This window comes from Gorilla gorilla, chromosome 5, assembly GCF_029281585.2.
Source record: "Gorilla gorilla gorilla isolate KB3781 chromosome 5, NHGRI_mGorGor1-v2.1_pri, whole genome shotgun sequence".
Classification (NCBI taxonomy): Eukaryota; Metazoa; Chordata; class Mammalia; order Primates; family Hominidae; genus Gorilla; species Gorilla gorilla.
In genome coordinates, this window is record NC_073229.2 from 28,263,322 (window position 1) to 28,285,454 (window position 22,133).

Sequence of the window (22,133 nt, forward strand, 5' to 3'; positions counted from 1 at the left end):
GCTGGCTATATGAATTAATTACTCCTCCAATGTAGTCCAGTCCAACAGAATATTCTGTTACCTAAAGAATAAATAATAGAGTTAACTTCCCATAACCAGTATATAAAATAACAATGGGAAGAAGGAAAATTAGAAATGGTTAACATATATAAATATATACAAGCAAAGCTACTATAGTCCTCACTTTTATAGTTGATCACAAGATCAATTATAAAATCATATCTATGACTTTCTTCCTCCACTTCCCATTCCAGATTTCCCTTGCCTCAGCCAGACCTCAGCTGGTCAAGTTTCTTTACCCGGTAGGGTGACCCAAATTATCTTCGCTGAAGTGTATGAGTCTTTGATAGTCTTGCCTCTTTCTGGTTGCTGTAGTTTTCCATTAACCTTTACTATTAAGCATGGAAGTACTAAGAGATGCCCCCACCAGAGAATTCCATAGTCCACCTTGCCTCCGCTCAGTATGCATTTTCCTCTTGAAGATTTGGATCAATCACTCCAGCCAGTAGAGTGAAACTTATTTCTTCTCCCTGTTGGTTAAGTGGTGCGAGCACTTCAGAATGGCCAAGTGGCAACATCATCTTTGCATTCGATGGCTCCAGTTGTGCCTCCTGGTGACCACACTTCCCTCCTTGGGAACTAAGATCTTCAGATCAGCAGAGCCCAAAGTTGTAAGAATAGGAAGCAAAATTCTGTGCATGGGTTTTATGAGCCACTCCTACTTTCAGTCCTTCATTCCCAGACCCTTGTGTTCTAGCTATAGAGAAGATAGCACCATAGGTGTGGTCTCTGGTTCAAAGCATGTACTGTATCCTTAGACAAAGTATATGTGGCACCCAAGGACAGTGGTGAAGGAAAATCCTCCAATAAGCAGTACTTCAAGTCATATATTTGGTAGTCTACTTTGGAAAGAGAAAGATCCATTCTTTCAGGGAGTTGTCTCCCAACTCGTTCTAGAACTGAGCCTTCAGTAAGCCATTATAGATTTCAACAAGGCCAGACACTTCCAGCTGATGAGATATGTGTGTAGAATTGTTAATTCTATGGACATGAGTCAACTGACATGCTTTCTTTGTATCAAATGAGTTTCCTTGATAAGAAGGATCAGAATGAGTTTTCTTATCATGGTACAGAGTGACTTGATCACAAGTCATTTTGTGAGGCCAGGCATGGTGGCTCAGGCCTGTAATCCCAGCACTTTGGGAGGCTGAGGCAGGCGGATCATCTGAGGTCAGGAGGTCGAGACCAGCCTAGCCTGGCCAATATGGTGAAACCCTGCCTCTACTAAAAATATGAAAATTAGCCAGGCATGGTGGCGGGCACCTGTAATCCCAGCTACTCAGGAGGCTGAGGCAGAAGAATCGCTTGAACCCGGGAGGTGAAGGTTGCAGTGAGCTGAGATCTCACCACTGTGCTCCAGCCTGGGTGACAGAGCGAGACTCTGTCTCAAGAAAAGAAAACAAAAAACAAGTCATTTTGTGAGTCCGTGGATAGTGGTGCTAGCAGGACGACTGTGGGTAGGGAAGCCAGATCCATATTCAGAATGCGTGTCTATTCTAGTGAAGGCAAATCTCTACTCCTTCGATGATGAATGAGGTCCAGCATAATGAACCTGCCACCCGATAGCTGACTGATCCCCTTAGAAAACTGCCATTTCAGTGCTCAGTGTTGGTCTCTGCTGTTAGCAGATTAGGCCTGCAGTGGCATTGGCCCGGTCAGCCTTGGTAATGGAAAGTCCATACTATCAAGCTCATACATAGCTTCCATCTCTGCCACCATAGCCACTTTGTTCACGGGCCCATTGAGGAAGCACTGGGTTTTCTGGGGAAAGTGCCCGGCTGATATACACAGAGTATGTCATTTGTTTCACCTGATAATCAAAAGCTTTCTCTTCTTCCTCTGTAGTGTGTGCTATCTGGTGAGAATTCACATGGGACACAAATATCTTCACCGTTTGTGCTTTTTCTTCCCCAGGTTTCCTGTTCACCAATCTTTCGATCCTGTTTTTTCCAAGTCTAACATTGAGACCAACTATGCAACTGCTCATGTAATGAGTATAGAGCCATATGTCTGGCCAACTGTCTCTCCAAAGTAGACAGACTACCAATGAATTACTCAAAGATCTGACTACTAGAGAATTTTCTTTGTTTTCTTTTTTCTTTTTTTTTTTTTGAGATGGAGTCTCACTCTGTCACCTTGGCTGGAGTGTTGTGTTGTGTTCTTGGATCACTGCAACCTCTGCCTCCTGGGTTCAAGCGATTCTTGTGCCTCAGCCTCCTGAGTAGCTGGGACCACAAGCGTGTGCCACCACGCCCAGCTAATTTTTGTATTTTTAGTAAAGACTGAGTTTTGCCATGTTGGCCAGGCTGGTCTCGAACTCCTGGCCTCAAGTGATCTGCCTGCCTCAGCTTTCCAGGGTGCTTGGATTACAGGCGTGAGCCACCGCACCCAGCTTCAGAATTTTCTTTCACCACTGCCCTTCAGTGTCACCCTGATGGGTTACAACTGATCTTCCCACTTCAGTCTCCCAACTAGCTGGGGCTACAGGTGCACACCACCATGCTTGGCTAATTTTTTTACTTTTGTAAAGATGGGGTCTCACTATGTTGCCCAGGCTGGTCTTGAACTCTGGACCTCAAGTGATCCACCTGCCCTCAGCCTCCCAAAGTGTTGGGATTACAGGAATGAGCCACGCCCAGCCCAGAGGCATTTCTTTCAACTGCCCCCTGAACAGGAAAATTCACTCGTTAGCTCTCAACCTTCTCACCCTCCTCTGTTCATCTGACTTCATTCAAGGCAGAATCTTCTGAAACATCCTGCATTCTTCCCTTTTCAATGACTCCCACATTCCTTTTAGTTTCTAAACCAGGATTTATTGGATCCGATCCTTCCTTTCCATTCATGCTACACTGCCCTGGCTAGGAAGGAGCCATTGAGATATTTGAGTAGGCTTAAAATAAACAGATCTAAGGACAGAGATTCATTTATCTGACTGTCCCAGGCAGAATTAATCCTTCTTCCCCTCTACTCCCTTATCACTTTTATTTCTCCTCTGTGATTGGATTTCTGACATTTTATCTAATGTCTATTTCTCTTCATATCCAGGTTGGGAATCCTTTTAGAAAAGGCTCAGTCATATTCAGTGCCCTTAATTCCTTATACATGGTCGAATTAAATGTTCACTGTTGAGTACTGTATGTAGTACTCCCTTACGGGCAACAGTAAACATTTGAATAACATTATGAATAAGTAATATCTTTTCCAGCTCTTTTTGTTAGTATATTAAATTATATTTAAATGTTTAAAATATTAAATTCAGTTTTGTGCTAGCAATCTTGTTTGTAAGAAAAAATTTACAATCCAATATTTCACAGACTACAGCAACGCTGGTCACAAGGCTTTGGGGCCATGTTTGTAGTAACTATTAACTACAAGATCCATGTGACTCCCATAGAATTCATGTTTATATTCCAAGAGAAATCAGAGTTACTCAGGATCAGCTGGATATGTACAAAAGAGTCACTTTTGAGACCCACGATTGTTGTTAGATTAAAGGACTTGCTTAGCTGGGCATGGACGTGTGTGCCTGCAGTCCCTAGGCTACTCAGGAGGCTACTCAGGTAGCTCAAGGCTACCCTGAGACCTTGAGCCTGGGAGGCAGAGGTTGCAGTGAGCTAAGATCGTGCCCCTGCACTCCAGCCTGGGTGATAGAGTGACTCCTCATCTCACACACACACAAAAAATCTTGAGATAATGATTCAGTTCCATGTATAGGTTGAGCACCCCAAATCCAAAATTCTGAAATCCAAAATGCTCCAAAATCTGAAATTTTTTGAGCACTAACATGAGGTTCAAAGGAAATACTCACTGGAACATTTACGACTTCAGATTTTGGATTTGGAATGCTCAACCAGTAAGCACAATGCAAATATTCCAATATCTGAAAAAATCCAAAATATGAAACACTTCTGGTGCCAAGCATTACAGATTCAACCTGTAATACATCAGCAACATCAATAATTAACATTTATTGAATTCTTAGTATGTGCCAGGCACTGTGCTAAGTGCTTTCTAAAGACTGTCTCAGTTATTCATCCTGACATTCCCATGATACAGGTCCTGTGTTGATTTTTCCTCTTACAGAAGCAGACATTGCCACACAGCTAACAAGTAGTGAAATGAAGATTCAAACCAAACTATTTAATACAAAACAAGTACTTCTCCCCTATCTCATGATGGCATAGACGATTTTTCCATTTCTAAAACAACCTGACATTTCTTTTCTAGTGTAAGGACGTTATCATGTTAAAATAAACTTTTACAAACACCCCCAAACCTGCCCATTGCCCCAATCTGATTTAATCTAACCACTTCCTTCATCCCCTTGCAGCTTGCATAACTAACCACCATCACTTCCCCTTTTTTACACATTTTACTCCCTTGACCTTCCCCTTCTCCATTCATCTCTTCCTAGCTTCTTTTTCTTTGCCATTCATAATACCTACTGTCAATCTGTCTTTTTGCAAACATTCTTTTTGCCTCTTTGTCTTTTGGTTGTACCCACCTGGAAATCCACAGTCCTATAACAAATTCAGATATCCATTATCTCTACGTTTAGACAGCTGAGCATTAGCGCAGAAATTGCACAACCAAGCAGAACATTATCTCTGTATGTTCTCAACCTGCCGCTTCAACTGGGTCCTCAATTCCAGCCAGGCTGTTGCTATGATGATCTGATTGTCACACATTTCCACTACCAGCAATGACTACTTCAGACTTTCTCCTCTCTTCTCAAACTTCATATAATTAATGCATGTCAGAAAATATTATTCTTTTGATTTTTTTCCCGTAACCATTCAAACATATAAAGACAATTCTTAGCTTGTGGGCTCTACAGAAACATATGGCCAGCCCAAGGGTCAGAGTTTATGCCTTGTTCTAGGTGTTCTCGTCACCCTTACAACCTTAATTACTATCTACACATGATAATTCCAAATTTAAACCTGGAGCTCAAATACATTTTTAAAGTTCGAAACACACATGCTCAACTGGTTTCTCAACCTCTCCTCTTGGGTGTCTCACTGGGTCCTTAAAATCAGCATATCCCAAGATGACCCCAACTCCTCCCTCACTCCACAAATCCAAACAAGCACCAGGTTCTGCTGAGTCTACATCCTATTTCTTGTAACCATTCTATTCTTACCATTCACTCTGCAATCATTCCAATCCATGCCATCTTCATCATTTGCTCTATTGCAGCTGCTTCCTGATTGGTCTCCTAATATCTCCCCGTCCCCTTGCAACCCATTGCAGCCAGTCTAATATTTAAAAACACAAATTTGATAGGATTACTTTCCTGCTTCAAGCACTTTTGCCACTTTGCCAAAAAGTCTTTAACTCATTAAAGCCTGCAGGTTGCCACAGGGTCTACCCAACTCTTGTTCCTCCCTCCTCACCTTGGGCCTCTCACCTTCTTTTCTCTTTTTCTTCCTTTCTCTCTCTCTTTTTCTTTCTCTTTCTTTTTTTTCTTTCTCTTTCCTTCCTTCCTTCCGTCTGTCCTTCCTTCCTTCCTGCCTGCCTGCTTGCCTGCCTGCCTTCCTTTCTTTCTTTCTTTGTGGGGCAGCATGGTGGACACCTTCTTACTCTATTGCTCAGGCTGGAGTACAGTGGCACAATCACAGCTCACTGCAGCCTCAACCTCCTGGGCTCAAGCAATTCTCCTGCCTCAGCCACCTGAGTAGCTAAGACCACAGGTGTGTGCCACCACACTTGGCTAATTTTATTTTTATTTTTTGTAAAGACAGGGTCTCCCTATGTACCTCAGGGTGGTCTTGAACTCCTGGCCTGAAGCAATCCTCCTGCCTTGGCCTCCCAAAGTGCTGGGATTATAGGCGTGAGCCACCACACCCAGCTTGCACCTCCTCCCTTGTTACTCCAGCCATCCTGGTACTATAATGGTCTATACATTTTAAGCCTTCTCTAAGAAATCCTTCCCTACCCTGAGACCATAAAAATATTCTCCCATATTTTCTATTAATTGTTTTTCTGGTTTTGATTTACCATTTTAACATATCTGAAAATTATTTGTGGGGGGGCGGCATAAGCAATACATCTAATATTATCTTTATCCATTTGGATAGCTAATGTTTCCAGTACCATTTATTGAATAGTGCTGATTTTTAGTGCTATTTCCTTCTCAGTCTAAGTTCCTTGGGTCAGTTTCTAAGCTATTATTTTCCATTAGTCTATTTTTTTAATAGCAATAGCATCATTTCAGTTATTATGCTCAAAATGTTCTTGGCTATTTTTGGTCCTTGCACTTGCCAATTAGTACTAGGTTTAGCTTGTAAGGTTCTGATAAGAATTCGGCTGTGATTTTTACTGGATGATGTCAATAAAAAGTTAGCAATCCCCTTCAGCGGATAATATCAAAAAGCCATACGCAGAATGAGAACTAGAAACTCTAACTTTATTGAAACTAGAAGAAATAGAAACTGTAAACCACAAAGTATGTGAAGGAGCTTCCAAAGCAGCAAAGATCAAACAGTGTTGCATGTGGGAAGAAGCAGGCAGGGGATATTGATTTCCACAAATCTCAGAAAGAGCCAGCAAAGTCGATTTCTCCAAGGTGAGAGGACACTCTTAGAGGAACAAAAGCACAAGTCCTGGCTTATTTTTATAGCAGTGCGATCAGAATGCCTGAACTGACAGAAAGAATGTCTATGGACCTGGTTTGGTTCCAAAGAAGCAAAGGCAAAGAGGCTAAATAAGGAAACTCACAGATAAGTTGGATGTATAACTCCCTACCAAAAATCTACTGCAAACATGTTATTCTTTTTCTTTTTGAGACGGAGTCTTGCTCTGTTGCCAAGGCTGGAGTGCAGTGGCGTGATCTTGGTTGGCTCACTGCAAGTCCCACCTCCCAGGTTCACGCCGTTCTCCTGCCTCAGCCTCCTGAGTAGCTGGGACTACAGGCACCTGCCACCACGCCCAGCTAATTTTTTTTTCTTTTTTCTTTTTTTTTTTTTTTTTTTTGTATTTTTAGTAGAGATGGGGTTTCACTGTGTTAGCCGGGATGGTCTCGATCTCCTGACCTCGTGATCCGCCCATCTCGGCCTCCCAAAGTGCTGGGATTACAGGCATGAGCCACCGTGCCTGGCCCAAACATGTTATTCTTAAAGATGAAATCTCAGAAGTATTTTATTTAAAGTAATAAGGATGACATTACCACTTTCATATTCAACATTTTAAAGGAAACCGTAGCCAGCTCGATAAGGCAAGAAAAAGAAAAAAGCTATGAGAGTTGAAAGAGACCTTTTCCGTCAAAGTAGAAATTAGGACAGGAGGAGAGGACACACCAGATTTATCAAATCTTTGCCTCTACTTTTTAGGCAGTTCTTAGGCAATTTCTTCACAATTACCATGAGCACCAAAATAATGTTATCAATAACTACTTACACTTAACTATGAGTTTAACTTATTTCTCTGCTTGCTATGTTTTCTTATATTCCATTTATCTCTTTCTTAAATTAATATTTTATAAAATTAGAGTACATATTTGGGTAATTATTAATAAATGTTCTGAAAGTAGTATACACTATTTAAGCTCTTATATTTGTTTTCACTCTTGAATGATACATTTGTTGGGTACATAATTCTGAATTTAAGATAATCTCCCTTGGAACTTTGCTCTGATCACTTTTTGTATCAAATGTCACTAATGAGGACTCTGTTACTAATTAGATCTTTTTCCTTTCTAGATAATCTATTTGCTATATAATCTTTTAGGATTTTTTTTTCTTTGACTTTGAAGACTTGAAATTTTATCAGAAAGTATCTAATGTGTGGATTTCTTCTAAAAATTAACTGTCTGACACTCAATAGTTACTTTAAAAGCCAAGCTCAATGGCACATGCCTATAATACCAGCTGCTCAGGAGGCTGAGGTGGGTGGATAATTTGAGCCCAGAAGTTCAAGATCAGCCTGGGCAACATAGAAAGACTCCACCTCAAGTTAAAAAAAAAAAAAGGCACTTTTAATCAGAAGATTCAAATTTTTCTTTAGCTCTTGAAAATGGTTTTCTAAATTTTTTTGATAGGTCCTCTTTCATTCAAATAGAGGTACTGGGCGTCGGATAGTGGCAGTGAACTCTGGCTCCTGCCTGAATAGACACATCTGTCCACGTGGCCTTGAGTTTCAGCAACAATATCCAGTTAACAGCTTTGGTGGCAACAACTGTAGCATCGCAGCTGGCACTGCAGCACCAAGGGAGGCCCTGGGGCCTTTCCACCTGAAAGTAGCTTGTTCTGCTCATCAGAACAAGTGGGGATTCTGGAACTGCTATTTGCACCTCAAATAGTAAAAGCCAGATCCCCACCCTCTAGCCCACCAAGCTACAGTATATAAAAACCAAAAAACAATACCTAAAATGTTCATTTATCTCAGGATGTGTATTAGTTTCATATGGCTGTTGTAATAGACTACCAAAAACTCGGTGGCTGGTTTTGTTTGTTTGTTTGTTTGTTTATTTTTGAGATGGAGTCTCGCTCTTGTCACCCAGGCTGGAGTGCGATGGTGCGATCTTGGCTCACTGAAATTTCCGCCTCCTGGGTTCAAGCCATTCTCCTGCCTTAGCCTCCAGAGTAGCTGGGATTACAGGTGCACACCACCACACTCAGCTAATTTTTGTACTTTTTTTAGTAGAGACGAAGTTTCATCGCATCGGCCAGGCTGGCCTCGAACTCCTGACCTCAGGTGATCTGCCCGCCTCGGCCTCTGAAAGTGCTAGGATTACAGGCGTGAGCCACGGCACCCGGCCTCAGTGACTGTTTTAACACAAATTTATGATCTTACCGTTCTATGGGTCAGAAGTCTGACGTGGGTCTCACTGGACTAAATTCAAGGCATTGGCAGGGCTGCAGTCCTAACTGGAGGGTCTAGGGAGCATGTTTCCTCATCTTTTCTAGCTTCTAGAGGCTGCCCACATTCTTTGGCACCTGGTCATCTTTCTCCATCTTCAAACCCAACAACATTGCATCTCTCTGACTGTTCTTCCCTCATCCCATCTTCCTCTGACCACGGCAGGAAAGTTTCTGTTTTTAAGGAACGATGCGATAAGACTCGGCCCAACTTTACTTCTTATTCCCAAATTAGTCAACAAAGAATTTGAGAAAGGGATTCTGAAACTCATGTTACCAACATTCATGAATGACTTTTGTTTTTGTTTGTTTGTTTGTTTGTTTTTTGAGATGGCCTCACTCTGTTGCCCAGGCTGGAGTGCAGTGGTGCGATCTCGGCTCACTGAAACCTCTGTCTCCCAGGTTCAAGCAATTCTCCTGCCTTAGCCTCCAGAGTAGCTGGGATTACAGGTGCCCGCCACCATGCCAGGCTAATTTTTTTTTTGTATTTTTAGTATTTTCTAGTAGAGATGTGGTTTTACCATGTTGGCTAGGCTGGTCTCGAACTCCTGGCCTCAGGTGATCCATCCACCTCGGCCTCCCAAAGTGCTGGGATGACAGACGAGAGCCACCACACCCAGCCTTGAATGACTTATTTTTTTATGGCCTTATGTATAGGGATTTTGTAAGGGACCACAGGGTCAAGATTAGGAAGAGACACGTGAAACACCTGGGGTATAAAACTCAAGAAGGTGTTCACGTTCAGGATCAGCACTCACATAACCCTGAGAGTGAATGCCTCATCACTTGACCCTAGTCCTGCCCTGATACACAATAAACCTGCACGTAAATCGTTAATACAGAAATAGTGTTACTCTAAGAGTGTGATGCAAGTTATTCAAATAGATTCAGGCATCACATGTCACCAATGAAGTGGCACTGTACAAGTAAGTTTTAGGAAAATGTGTGCTTTACCTTAAGTGATAGATGCCTTACATTGAAACATTACAGACCCAAATATTGCTAAGCCAAACATACACCTCTGCAGTCTAGGGTTAGCGTTAGCAAAGCAGGCTATAACAAATTAAATTGTAAGACTAATAATAATAATTTAAAAACAAGAAAAGCAATGGAAAACAAAACCAACTCAGCACCACACTGATAACAAAGTGCCCTTATGGAGTTCCAATGAGATCCATTCATGTGTGTATGCAGTAGGAGCTTCATGAGATTGGCAAGTTTAATAAGAAGCCAGACTCAGCAATGGGATATTGAATATAAACCCTAGTAATGCATTGATTTTAATTTTTGAACACGAAATTATACTTTCCTTTACTATTTAGTAATTAGTTACTAAACAATAATTAGTTACTAAATAGTAAAGACTATTACTGTTAGTAATAGTAATAGTAAATAGTGAAGACTCCTCAGTTGCCATAAAAATTAGCCTATTCAGTTCCACATTATATCACCATAAGAAAAGAGGAATATGTGGATTGCTTTGCTGCCAAAAAGGATCCTCAAGGTATACTAGGCTGGGCATAGTGGCTCATGTCTGTAATCCCAGCACTTTGGGAGGCCGAGGAGGGCGGATCACCTGAGGTGAGGAGTTCAAGACCAGCCTGGCCAACATGGCAAAAACCCATCTCTACTAAAAAATACACAAATTAGCTGGGCATGGTGGCAGGCACCTGTAATTCCAGCTACTCAGGAGGCTGAGGCAGGAGAATCACTGGAACCCAGGAGGCAGAGGTTGCATTGAGCCGAGATTGTGCCACTGCATTCCAGCCTGGGTGACAAGACGAAACTCCGTCTCAAAAAAAAAAAAAAAAGGTATACTAGTTGACTACTGACCACCCTTTGACAAGATGAGGTAAAGGTGAAAATGGAAAAGGTGAATACTGTTTGGAGTGCTCAGTTCAGTGGTGTCTGGCATATTCACACATAAGGGCAACCATCAGCACAATGGGTTTAGAACATTTTCATCACCTCAAAAAGAAACTCGTGCCCCTTAGCTATCATTCTATTCTTCTCTCCCCTCTCCTCTTTCCCCATTCCCATCCCTACCACCCAGCCCTGAATAGGCACTAGATTAATTTCTGTTCCAGAGAGTTCTCTATTCTGAATTTTCATATAAATAGGATTATATAATATGTGACCCTTTAAAAACTGGCTTCTTTCACTTAGCATAATATTTTCAAGGTACATCCATGTTGTAACATGTATCAGTACTACTTTTTTTTTTTTGAGACGGAGTCTCGCTCTGTCCCCCAAGCTGGAGTGCAGTGGTGCGATCTCTGCTCACTGCAAGCTCCGCTTCCCGGGTTCACGCCATTCTCCTGCCTCAGCCTCCCGAGTAGCTGGGACTACAGGTGCCCGCCACTGCGCCCGGCTAATTTTTGTATTTTTAGTAGAGATGGGGTTTCACCGTGTTAGCCAAGATGGTCTCGATCTCCTGACCTTGTGATCCGCCCGCCTCAGCCTCCCAAAGTGCTGGGATTACAGGCGCGAGCCACCGCGCCCGGCCTATCAGTACTACATTTTTAATGGCTAAAGAATATTTCATTGTATATCACGTTTTGTTTGTCCATTCAATAGTTGATAGACATTTGAATTGTTTCCACCTTTAAGCTAGTATGAATAATGCTACTTTTAAGCTAGTATGAATAATGCTAATATAAACATTCATGTAAAAATGTTTGTGTGGACATTTGCTTTCATTTCTTTTAGGTATACAACTAGGAACAGAATTTCTGGGTCATGTTCTTGCTTAATTGAGGAACTGCCAGACTGTTTTCCAAAGGGGCTGTACCATTTTACATTCCCACCAGCAATGCATGAGGATTTCAATTTCTCTACATCCCTGTCAGCACTTGTTATTATCAAACTTTTTAATTCTAGCCATCCTAGTGGATGTAAATTGATATCTCACTGTGGCTTTGATTTAAATTTCCCTGAAAACTAATTATGTCAAACATCTATTTATGTGTTTATTTGCAATTTGTGTATCTACTCAGCAGAAATGCTTTGCCCACTTTTCAATTGGGTTACTTGTCTCATTATTGAATTGTAAGAGTTCTTTATATATTCTGGATACAAGCCCCTTATTAGATATATGATACTATGATATGCAAATACTTTCTTTCATTCTGTGGGTTGTCTTCTTTTCATTTTTTTTTTTTTTGGAGACAGAGTCTTGCTCTGTGTCCCAGGCTGGAGTACAGCGGCACGATCTCGGCTCACTGCAACCTCTGCCTCCTGGGTTCAAGCAATTCTCCTGCCTCAACCTCCCAAGTAGCTGGGACTATAGGCATGCACCACCACACCGGGCTAATTTTTGTATTTTTTGGTAGAGACAGAGTTTCACCATGTTGGCCAGGCTGGTCTCAAACTCCTGACCTCAAGTAATCTGCCCACCTCAGCCTCCCAAAGTGCTGGGATTACAGTCATGAGCCACCGCACCTGGTTTGCCTTTTCTTAATTGTATCTTTTGAAGCACAACAGTTGTTAATTTTGATGAAGTCAAATCTTTTATTTTGTCACTTGCATTTTTGGTGTCCTATCTAAGAAACTATTGCTTAACCCAAGGTCATGAAGATTTATTGACTCCTATGTTTTCTTCTGTAAGTTTTACTGTTAGCTCTCGTATTTAGATCTTTGATCCATTTTGACTTAATTTTTGTTAAAGATATGAGGTAGAGATCCCAATTCATTCTTTTTTATGTGGATATTCCATTATTTCTGTGTTATTTGTTGAAAAGACTATTCTTTCCTGCATCAAATTGTCATGGAAACTTTGTTGAAAATCAATTGACCATCGTTATCTGTATCGGGGTGTCTAATCTTTTGGCTTCCTGGGCCACATTGGAAGAAGAATTGTCTTGGGCCACACAGAAAATACACTAACACTAATGATAGCTGATGACCTAAAAAAAAAAAAAAATTGCAAAAAAACTCATGATGTTTTAAGAAAGTTTACAAATTTGTGTTGGGCTGCATTCCAAGTCACCATGGGCCACGGGTTGGACGGGCTTGATCTATGTCATTGGTACTGACCCATAGAACGGTAAGATCATAAATTTGTGTTAAAACAGTCACTGAGGCCGGGTGCCGTGGCTCACGCTTGTAATCCTAGCACTTTCAGAGGCCGAGGCGGGCAGATCACCTGAGGTCAGGAGTTCGAGGCCAGCCTGGCCGATGCGGTGAAACTTCGTCTCTACTAAAAAAAGTACAAAAATTAGCTGAGTGTGGTGGTGTGCACCTGTAATCCCAGCTACTCTGGAGGCTAAGGCAGGAGAATGGCTTGAACCCAGGAGGCAGAAATTTCAGTGAGCCAAGATCGCACCATCGCACTCCAGCCTGGGTGACAAGAGCGAGACTCCATCTCAAAACAAGTAATCAATACCACATTGTCTTGATTACTGTAGCTTTATGGTAGGTTTTAAGATCAATAAGTGTGAGTTCTTCATTTTTGTCCTTTTTAAAGATTGTTTGGCTATTTTGGAGTCACTGGCTTTTTAAACTTTATCTATTGCTTTCTCTCTTTCTATTAAACATAACTGAAGCGCCCTTTCTGTTTTCCTTTCAATTTCCACAAGCCTTAGTTCATTTAGGACCATAATTTGCTCCCAATACTTACATGGGTTCATGCTATTTATTTTTATTTTTATGCCATCTGTCTCTACCATTTTGGAACAGAGATGATCAAATAGCCCCTGTGTCTAATTTCTTTTTGGAGTCATTGGTCTCGATGTTGTTTGATTCTTGTTCTTTAGAACCTCCCATTCCTCTTGGGCCATCTTTCTTAAAATCATGCCCTAGGCTTTTTGTCTTCATTGTTACGGGCACTTGTTTGCTAATGGACCCCGACTCTGCATGCACCTGTTGAGGGAAGAGGTGCCAGGACCACATGCTTAAGAGCACTCTCTCTCTCATATAACCTGTGGCCTGGAAAAGAGACACGGTGTGGTTAGCTACAAAGACCAGATTATGTGATCTATCTAGGCTCCTCCATTCTGAAAATGTTGGCCAGAAGCTGTAAGAGAATCCTATAAAAACGAACTGCATTTTCCCTAAATCTGTGGGCTATCTATTCTAGACAGAATCCATTCACTTATAGTGCAAAGAAGTACAAAGATGCCCTCCAAGCAGCCTTCCTTCTAGTTGTAATTATGGCAAGACACCAGAATATTATGATACAAATTCCCTCTCTTCTTCAAGGTCTGGGGCTCCTTTGCACACAGTCTGCTGAATACTCACATTTTTAGCAGAGTCCGAGACTGACCAAAGTGTTGTCTGAGAGCTGGTCAGAGGTCTGGGCAATCTCTGAGTCACCTGGGACCCCAGTGACTTCTTATTTCTTCCCATCCTTCTGTGACTTCCTAAAAAGATAGGAAGGGACTAAAACATAAGACATTCAACAGCTTTCTTATAATAATCTCCAAGAAATATAATAAGAAAAGATCCCACTAACATAAAATACATCTAAACAATTTAAACAAGAAATGTTCAAGATAAAAGTCAAGGTGGAGAAAAGATGTTCAGCTTATGTAACTGATAAAGGTTTAATCACCTTTTTATATAAAGTGGCCAATTACGAATCAATAAGAGAGGACTGTCTTTATAAAAAATTGTGGGATGAGGAGGAGTTGGATGCTAGTCCAGACTATTTCACAGTTGCCAAGGGAAACTCGAGGAAAGAAGAAGGAGACGGTGAAGTGGCAGATTTAGTATTTATGTGAAACTATACAGTCGTCCTTCAGTATATGGGGGGATTGTTTCCAGGACCCCCACATATACCAAAATCCATGCACACTCAAGTCCTTCCCTAAGGAACTCAGCATAGGAAAAGTCAGCCCTTCCTATATGTGGATTTCACATCCCACAAATACTGTATTTTCCATCGACCTTTGGTTGAAAAAATTTCCGATATAAGTGGATCCACTCAATTCAAATCCACACTATCGAAGGGTGAATTATAATTAAAAGAAAAACCTATAGGACCAATCTCCTCAACTCCACCTATGTTTTGGGAAGAAGTGGAAGAATGTTGGGATCTCTTCTCTTCCTCTACAAAATAAGTATAAAACATGCTTTTTTTTTTTGAGACGGAGTTTTGCTCCTGTTGCCCAGGCTGGAGCGCAATGGCACAATCTGGGCTCACTGCAACCTCCACCTCCCAGGCTTAAGTGATTCTCCTGCCTCAGCCTCCCAGGTAGCTGGGATTATATGCATGCGCCACCATGCCCAGCTAATTTTTTGTATTTAGTGGAGACGGGGTTTCTCCATGTTGGCCAGGCTGTTATTGAACACCAGCGAACACCAAAACAAACCACTGGGGAACCACTTATTCCTTGATCCACCTCCATGAATCTTTTACTTAATGAGGCATGGAAATTGAATGCATTAAAGACACAATTTTTAAAATGTAACGTATTAGCCTTTAAATATGATTTAATATCCATAATAAGAATTCAAACACACAAACCACTCAGCTGAATTTCTAAAACACATTACAGGAAAATTATTGGCTACCCCTCCCTGCAGAGTACACGCCTATAATCCCAGCTACTCAAGGGCTGAGACAGAATTGCTTGAACCTGGGAGGTGGAGGTTGCAGTGAGCTGAGATTGCATCACTGCACTCCAGACTGGGCGACAGAGTGAGACTCTGTCTTAAAAAATAAAATAAAATAAAATAAAAATAGAGATGGGATCTTGCTATATTACCCAGGCTGATCTCCTACTCCTAGGCTCAAATGATCCTCCCACCTAGGTCTCCCAAAATGCTGGGATTACAGGTGTGAGCCACCCTGCTCAGCCCAAAACGTGTGTTCTAAGATCATCATCAAAAGGTATAGTTTCTTGTACCTCTGCAGTTCTCAGAGTATGGTTCCTAGAGCAGTCAGCACTGGGAACTTGGAAATGAAATTATCTGGCCCCTCCCCAGACCCGCAGAATCAGAAACTCTGCAGGGAGGGGTAGCCATCTGCGTTCTCAAGCCTAGGTGATTCTGAGGTATGCTAGCCTTTGAGAACACGTGTCATAGGCAAATAATTTTCCTGTAATGTGTTTTAGAAATTCAGCTAAGTAGTTTGTGTGTTTGAATCCTTATTATAGATATTAAATCATATTTAAAGGCTAATATATTACATTCTAAAAATTAAGTCTTTAATGCATTCGATTTCCATGACTCATTAAGTAAAAGATTCACAGAGGTGGATCAAGGAATAGGTGGTTCCCTAATGGTTTGTTTTGTTGGTTCGTTGGTGTCTAAAGAAAAAGAGTCCATGGAAGGGACAACAGCAAAGAGAACAAATACACAAATTCCCATGTCCTGCAGGAAGAACTCGGCTTGTTTAGGGACCCTCCACAATTCCCCGACTGATTCCAACCACTCTATCTCTCTCCTCATGAACCCTGTAGATGCCCCTGGATCCACAAACCAAGAAATCTCAGTTAGGAGTCTTAGAGCTGTGAAGTGGATTTTTCAGGAAAATATTCACAAAGGCTGCCACGGTAACACTTTCTCCTTTTTTTTTTTTCTCTCCATTGGAACTTCCATTTTCACCATTAGAATAAAGAGAGGGAATGAAAGAATGACAGTATCTGTCTGGAATGATCACGGAAATGATTGCGCCTGGGTCATAAAGCAAATGATCAAGAATTAATAGCTCTGAATACATGCCAGTAGATTTGCAGTAATTATTTCATCTTATAGATTTAGAGCTTTAGAATCCTCCTCATTTTATAGATAGGGAAACTGAGGCTCTGAGAAAGAAAATGACAAGCCCGTGAGGTGCTAGTGAGAGGCAGGACCAGGAACAGAACATGGCCATCTGACTCGGAGCCCAGGGCTTTGTCACTGCAACCTGCCTCCCTTAAGTCTCTGCCTCCTGCAGTAATAGCTAGATGGAACGCAGAAAGCCCTCCAAGTCCTAGGAACACACTATACATGGTAGCATTTGACTAGCCTTCCCTGCTCACACACACACACACACAAACATATTTGCTTGATGTGGAACAAGTTACAAAATTCTTTGGTGTACTTCTCAGTTCATGCGTCATCTTAATGTATAGACGGGCGTGAAAATAACCTCTTGTTTGTGAACCACAGGAGAGATTTCCTCTGGTTTTGCCCTCGGTGCCTTCAGAGAAAGAGTCTATGGGAAAGCCCCTCCTCGCTTCCCCTCTCTCTTCCTTTTGGACCTAGAAGCTGAGAACTCATTTTTCTTAGTCAGTCATTTTCACAGCCCAGTCTATGAAGAATGCTACTGCGTGATAAAATCCTCACTGAACTTCAGCAAAATGAGAAAAAGGGACAATGTAGCAAGTTTTTCATAAAGCCATGTTTCCGAAGTTTAAAGGACTGTCCTTTGTTTGAAATGAAGTCCTTCCTCTTTTGTCTGTATGTTAAAATACGATATTTAGAAATGAAATGATAGAAATAGATGATGGAAGTCACTTAATTAAATGGAAAAACCAAAAAGTTGGCCATTATATATTTGTTAATCTTCTTAATATTTCTAATCCATGAGATTCAAATGTCTATGAGAACAGGGCCAGGTACAGTGGCTCATGCCTGTAATGCCAGCACTTTGGGAGGCTGAGGAGGGTGAACCATCTGAGGTTGGGAGTTTGAGACCAGCCTGGCCAACACGGTAAAACCTCATCTCTACTAAAAATACAAAAATTAGCTGGGCATAGTGGCATATGTCTGTAATCCCAGCCACTCGGGAGGCTGAGGCAGGAGAATCGCTTGAACCTGGGAGGCAGAGGTTGCAGTGAGCCGAGATCATGCCACTGCACTCCAGCCTGGCCAACGGAGCGAGACTCTGTCTCCAAAAAAAAAAAAAAGTCTATGAGAAATGTCTTTAAGCCATTGCTTTTTTAAAAAGTGCTTCTTACCCATATGTGAAGAGCAAGTTTTTTCTTTCCAATCAGTTGTACAGTAACATTATTATAAAATATAATGAAAAGGATTAATTTTAAAAAAACCAAAATGCTGCCTGGATGTTGCAGTAATGTCAGATTGTTATAAAAGTTCCCCAATCTGCCCAATTTCTTCATTTTCTTACTGCAGACTATCGGTTAAATAGTTGGGAAAACAGCCCCCATCTGTAGGACACACCTGCAGTACATGAAGTTAGAACATCACACTCTTTGTAACACCAGACTCTGCAAGGATGTGATGAGAAAAGGTATGGCCCAATCCATTTGGGAAATGCTGAGAAAATAATGCAGAAATTTCAGAGCCATTCATCTGGTGATACAGGGAGCAACATGCAATCTTTTTTGAACTTATTTGAACATAGAACAACCACCCCTATTTTTAGTAGTTCATCTCGTTCATGTCTTTCTCTTAACTCTCGTGTTTCATAGATCGCAGTTTGGGAAACCATGCTCTGAAACATAGCAGCTGCCTGTTTTCTAGGAGAGAACATTGATGGCACACCCCCTAAGCCAGCTTTGCATTTAGAACACTGGGATGGGCCACACTGCAGTATGTGGATGTGTCTGTGTGCCCACATCTCTTCCTATAACTTTACTTCATCAAGAAGCAAAACTGGCAGGTGCGGTGACTCACGCCTGTAATCCCAGCACTTTGGGAGGCCGAGGCGGGTGGATCACGAGGTCAGGAGATCAAGACCATCCTGGCCACCATAGTAAACCTCGTTTCTACTAAAAATACAAAAATTAGCTGGACGTGGTGGCACGTGCCTGTAATCCCAGCTACTTGGGAGGCTGAGACAGGAGAATCACTTGAACCAGGGAGTCAGAGGTTGCACTGAGCTGAGATCGCACCACTGCACTCCAGCCTGGTGACAGAGCAGGACTCCATCTCAATAAATAAATAAATAAATAAATAAATAAATAAATTTGAAGGGTTTTTTTAGACCAAGGATTTGCAAACTATAGCTCATGGTCCAAATCCAACCTGCCACCTGTTCTTGTAAATAAAGTTTAATTGGGAGGCAGCCAAGCTCACTGGTTTCCTTTTTTGGCTGCTTCTGCAGGATGGCCTTCAGAGTCAGAAATATTTATCCGGTCAACCCCTGCTCTTGCTTCATTTAGACACATTTTTAAAAAATCATACTTTACTTTTTATTTACACACAAGATTGATATAAATGAAATAAATTGGTCATTTCTTTACAACAAATATGCAAGAAAACATGTATTTGTGGTCATTTCTCTAAAAACAAATATTTGCTCTACTAAATTCAAATTTTGGCCCTGCTGATTTGTTTTCTGTGCCCTTTTCATTTCACTGCCAAATCACAGTGTCATCTTTTTGAAAATATTTTAAATAGGCTCAGCAATAAAGACCGGCTTCTCACATGGGACCACTGCTAGGGCTGGAGTCCTCTGACAATTCTATAGGGGAGGAAAGACATTTTTTTCCTATACCCTTCATAATTTTTAGGTGCCCTCCCCAGCATAATGAAAGACGGATTAACAACAGAAGAGCTGACATTTATTAACATGTATACATACCCACACCCAGAAGATACCCAGGGAAAAATGAATGACTCTCAGAGAGATGGCTTAGAACTCAGGCTTTAACACCATCTTCATCTCAAAGGAAATTGAGGGAGGCAAGTTATGGAGAGGTTGAGCAGGAAAAGCACAGTAAGCAATGGTAAATTTCATCATGCAAATTTAAAAGTCAGCGCCTTCCCCATTGATGGGCATCTTTATTGATTTAATCCTCCTCTTTCTGGTGCAGAGGGAAACATCCTTATAAATGGAGATTTCCTTACGTGTAAAATTCTCTTACAAAAAGGTAACTTCAGCAGGGCGCGGTGGCTCATGCCTATAATCTCAGCACTTTGGGAGACCGAGGCTGGTGGATCATGAGGTCAGGAATTCGAGACCAGCCAGACCAACATGGTGAAATCCCGTCTCTACTAAAAATACGAAAATTAGCCGGGCGTGGTGGCGGGCGCCTGTAATCCCAGCTACTCAGGAGGCTGAGGCAGAAGAATCGCTTGAACTAGGGAGGCGGAGGTTGCAGTGAGCTGAGATTGTGCCACTGCACTCCAGCCCGGGTGACAGAGCAAGACTCCATCTCAAAAAAAAAAAAAAAGGGGGGGTAACTTCTACTCTGTTTTCAGAGCTTGTCCTGTGTCTCCTGTTTCTCACTCAATCCTTATGCCAAGGAGGCATATTTTGGGGTGGCATATTCTGGTCTCCTGTGGTCACAAGATGGCCTCGTGACAGTCTGTCAGTTGGCACTGGCTGTCTACTGGGGCCTGTCAGTTCTCCACAAGGCCTCTCATCCTCTAGGCTTGAGTGGGCTTCCTCACACCAATGTTCCAAAAGAGCAGGCACCACGTGTAAGAAAGGGCTTACCAAGCCTCTGCTTGCAACCTATTTGCCGATGGCTCATTGGCTAAAGCGAGTCACGCAGTCAAGGCCAGCAGTGATGCAAGAGGGATCTCCTCAGGATATAGCTACTTGGAGGCGATTCACCTGTTCACCATGATATTGGAGGTGTTCACTATGATAATGTTACCATCTATCATAAGAAGGGAAGGAGGGGCCGGGCGAGGTGGCTAATGACTGTAATCCCAGCACTTCGGGAGGCCGAAGTGGGCGGATCACGGGGTCAGGAAATCGAGACTATCCTGGCGAACACGGTGAAACCCCGTGTCTACTAAAAATACAAAAAAAGTAGCCGGACGTGGTGGTAGGAGCCTGTAATCCCAGCTACTCCGCAGGCTGAGGCAGGAGAATTGCTTGAATCTGGGAGGCGGAGCTTGCAGTAAGCAAAGATCGCACCACTGCACTCCAGCCTAGGCGACAGAGCTAGACTGCAGAAGAAAAAGAGAAAGAGAGGGGAGAAGGTGAGGAGAGGGAGAGAGGGAGAGAGGGGGAGAGGAAGAGAGAGAGGGGAAGAGGGGGAGACGCGGAGAGGGGGAGAGGGGGAGGTGGCTCATGCCTGTAATCCCAGTGAGAGGTGACAGCTGCTGGCAGCCCTCGCTTGCTCTTGGTGCCTCCTCGGCCTCGGCGTCCACTCTGGCCATGCTCAGGGAGCCCTTCAGCCCGCCTCTGCGCTGTGGGGGCCCCTCTCTGGGCTGGTTGAGGCCGGAGCCGGCTCCCTCAGCCTGCTAGGAGGTGTGGAGGGAGAGGCACGGGAAGGAACTGGAGCTGCGCGCGGCGCTTGTCGGCCAGCTAGAGTTCCGGGTGGGCGTGGGCTTGGCGGGCCCCGCACTCGGAGCGGCCGGGCGACCCCGCCGGCCTCGGGCAGTGAGGGGCTTAGCCCCCAGGCCAGTAGATGTGGAGGGTGCACGGGGTCCCCCAGCAGTGCCGGCCCACCGAGGCTGCGCTCGATTTCTCGCCGGGCCTTAGCTGCCTCCCCGCGGGGCAGGGCTCAGGACCTGCAGCCCGCCATGCGTGATCCTCCCCTGCCCCACGCTGTTGGCTCCTGCAAGGCCCGAGCCTCCCACGACGAGCGCGGCTCTCTGCTCCGAGGCACCCGGTCCCATTGAGGACCCAAGAGCAGAGGAGTGCGGGCGCAGGGAGCGAGACTGGCAGGCAGCTCCACCTGCGGCCCCAGTGCGGGATCCACTGGGTGAAGCTAGCTGGGCTACCCAGTCTAGTGGGGACTTGGAGAACCTATATGTCTAGTCAAGGGAGGGTAAACACACCAATCAGCACTCTGCGTCTAGCTCGGGGTTTGTGGATGCACCAGTGGGCACTCTGTATTTAGCTAATCTGGTGGGGACTTGGAGAATCTTTATGGCTAGCTAAGGGATTGTGAATACACCAATCGGCACTCTGTATCTAGCTCAAGGTTTGTAAATGCACCAATCAGCACCCTGTGTCTATTTCAAGGTTTGTAAATGCACCAATCTGCACTCTGTGTCTAGCTGATCTGGTGGGGACTTGGAGAACCTTTATGCCTAGCTAAGGGATTGTGAATGCACCAATCAGCACTCTGTGTCTAGCTCGGGGTTTGTAAATGCACCACTCAGCACCCTGTGTCTAGCTCAAGGTTTGTAAATGCACCAGTCAGTGCTCTGTGTCTAGCTAATCTAGTGGGGCCTTAGAGAACTTTTGTGTCTAGCTCAAGGTTTGTAAACGCACCAATCAGCACCCTGTCAAAACGGACCAATCAGCTGTCTGTAAAACAGACCAATTGGCTCTCTGTAAAATGGACCAATCAGTAGGATGTGGGTGGGGGGGGGCAGATAAGAGAATAAAAGCAGGCCGCCGGAGCAGGTGGTGGTCGT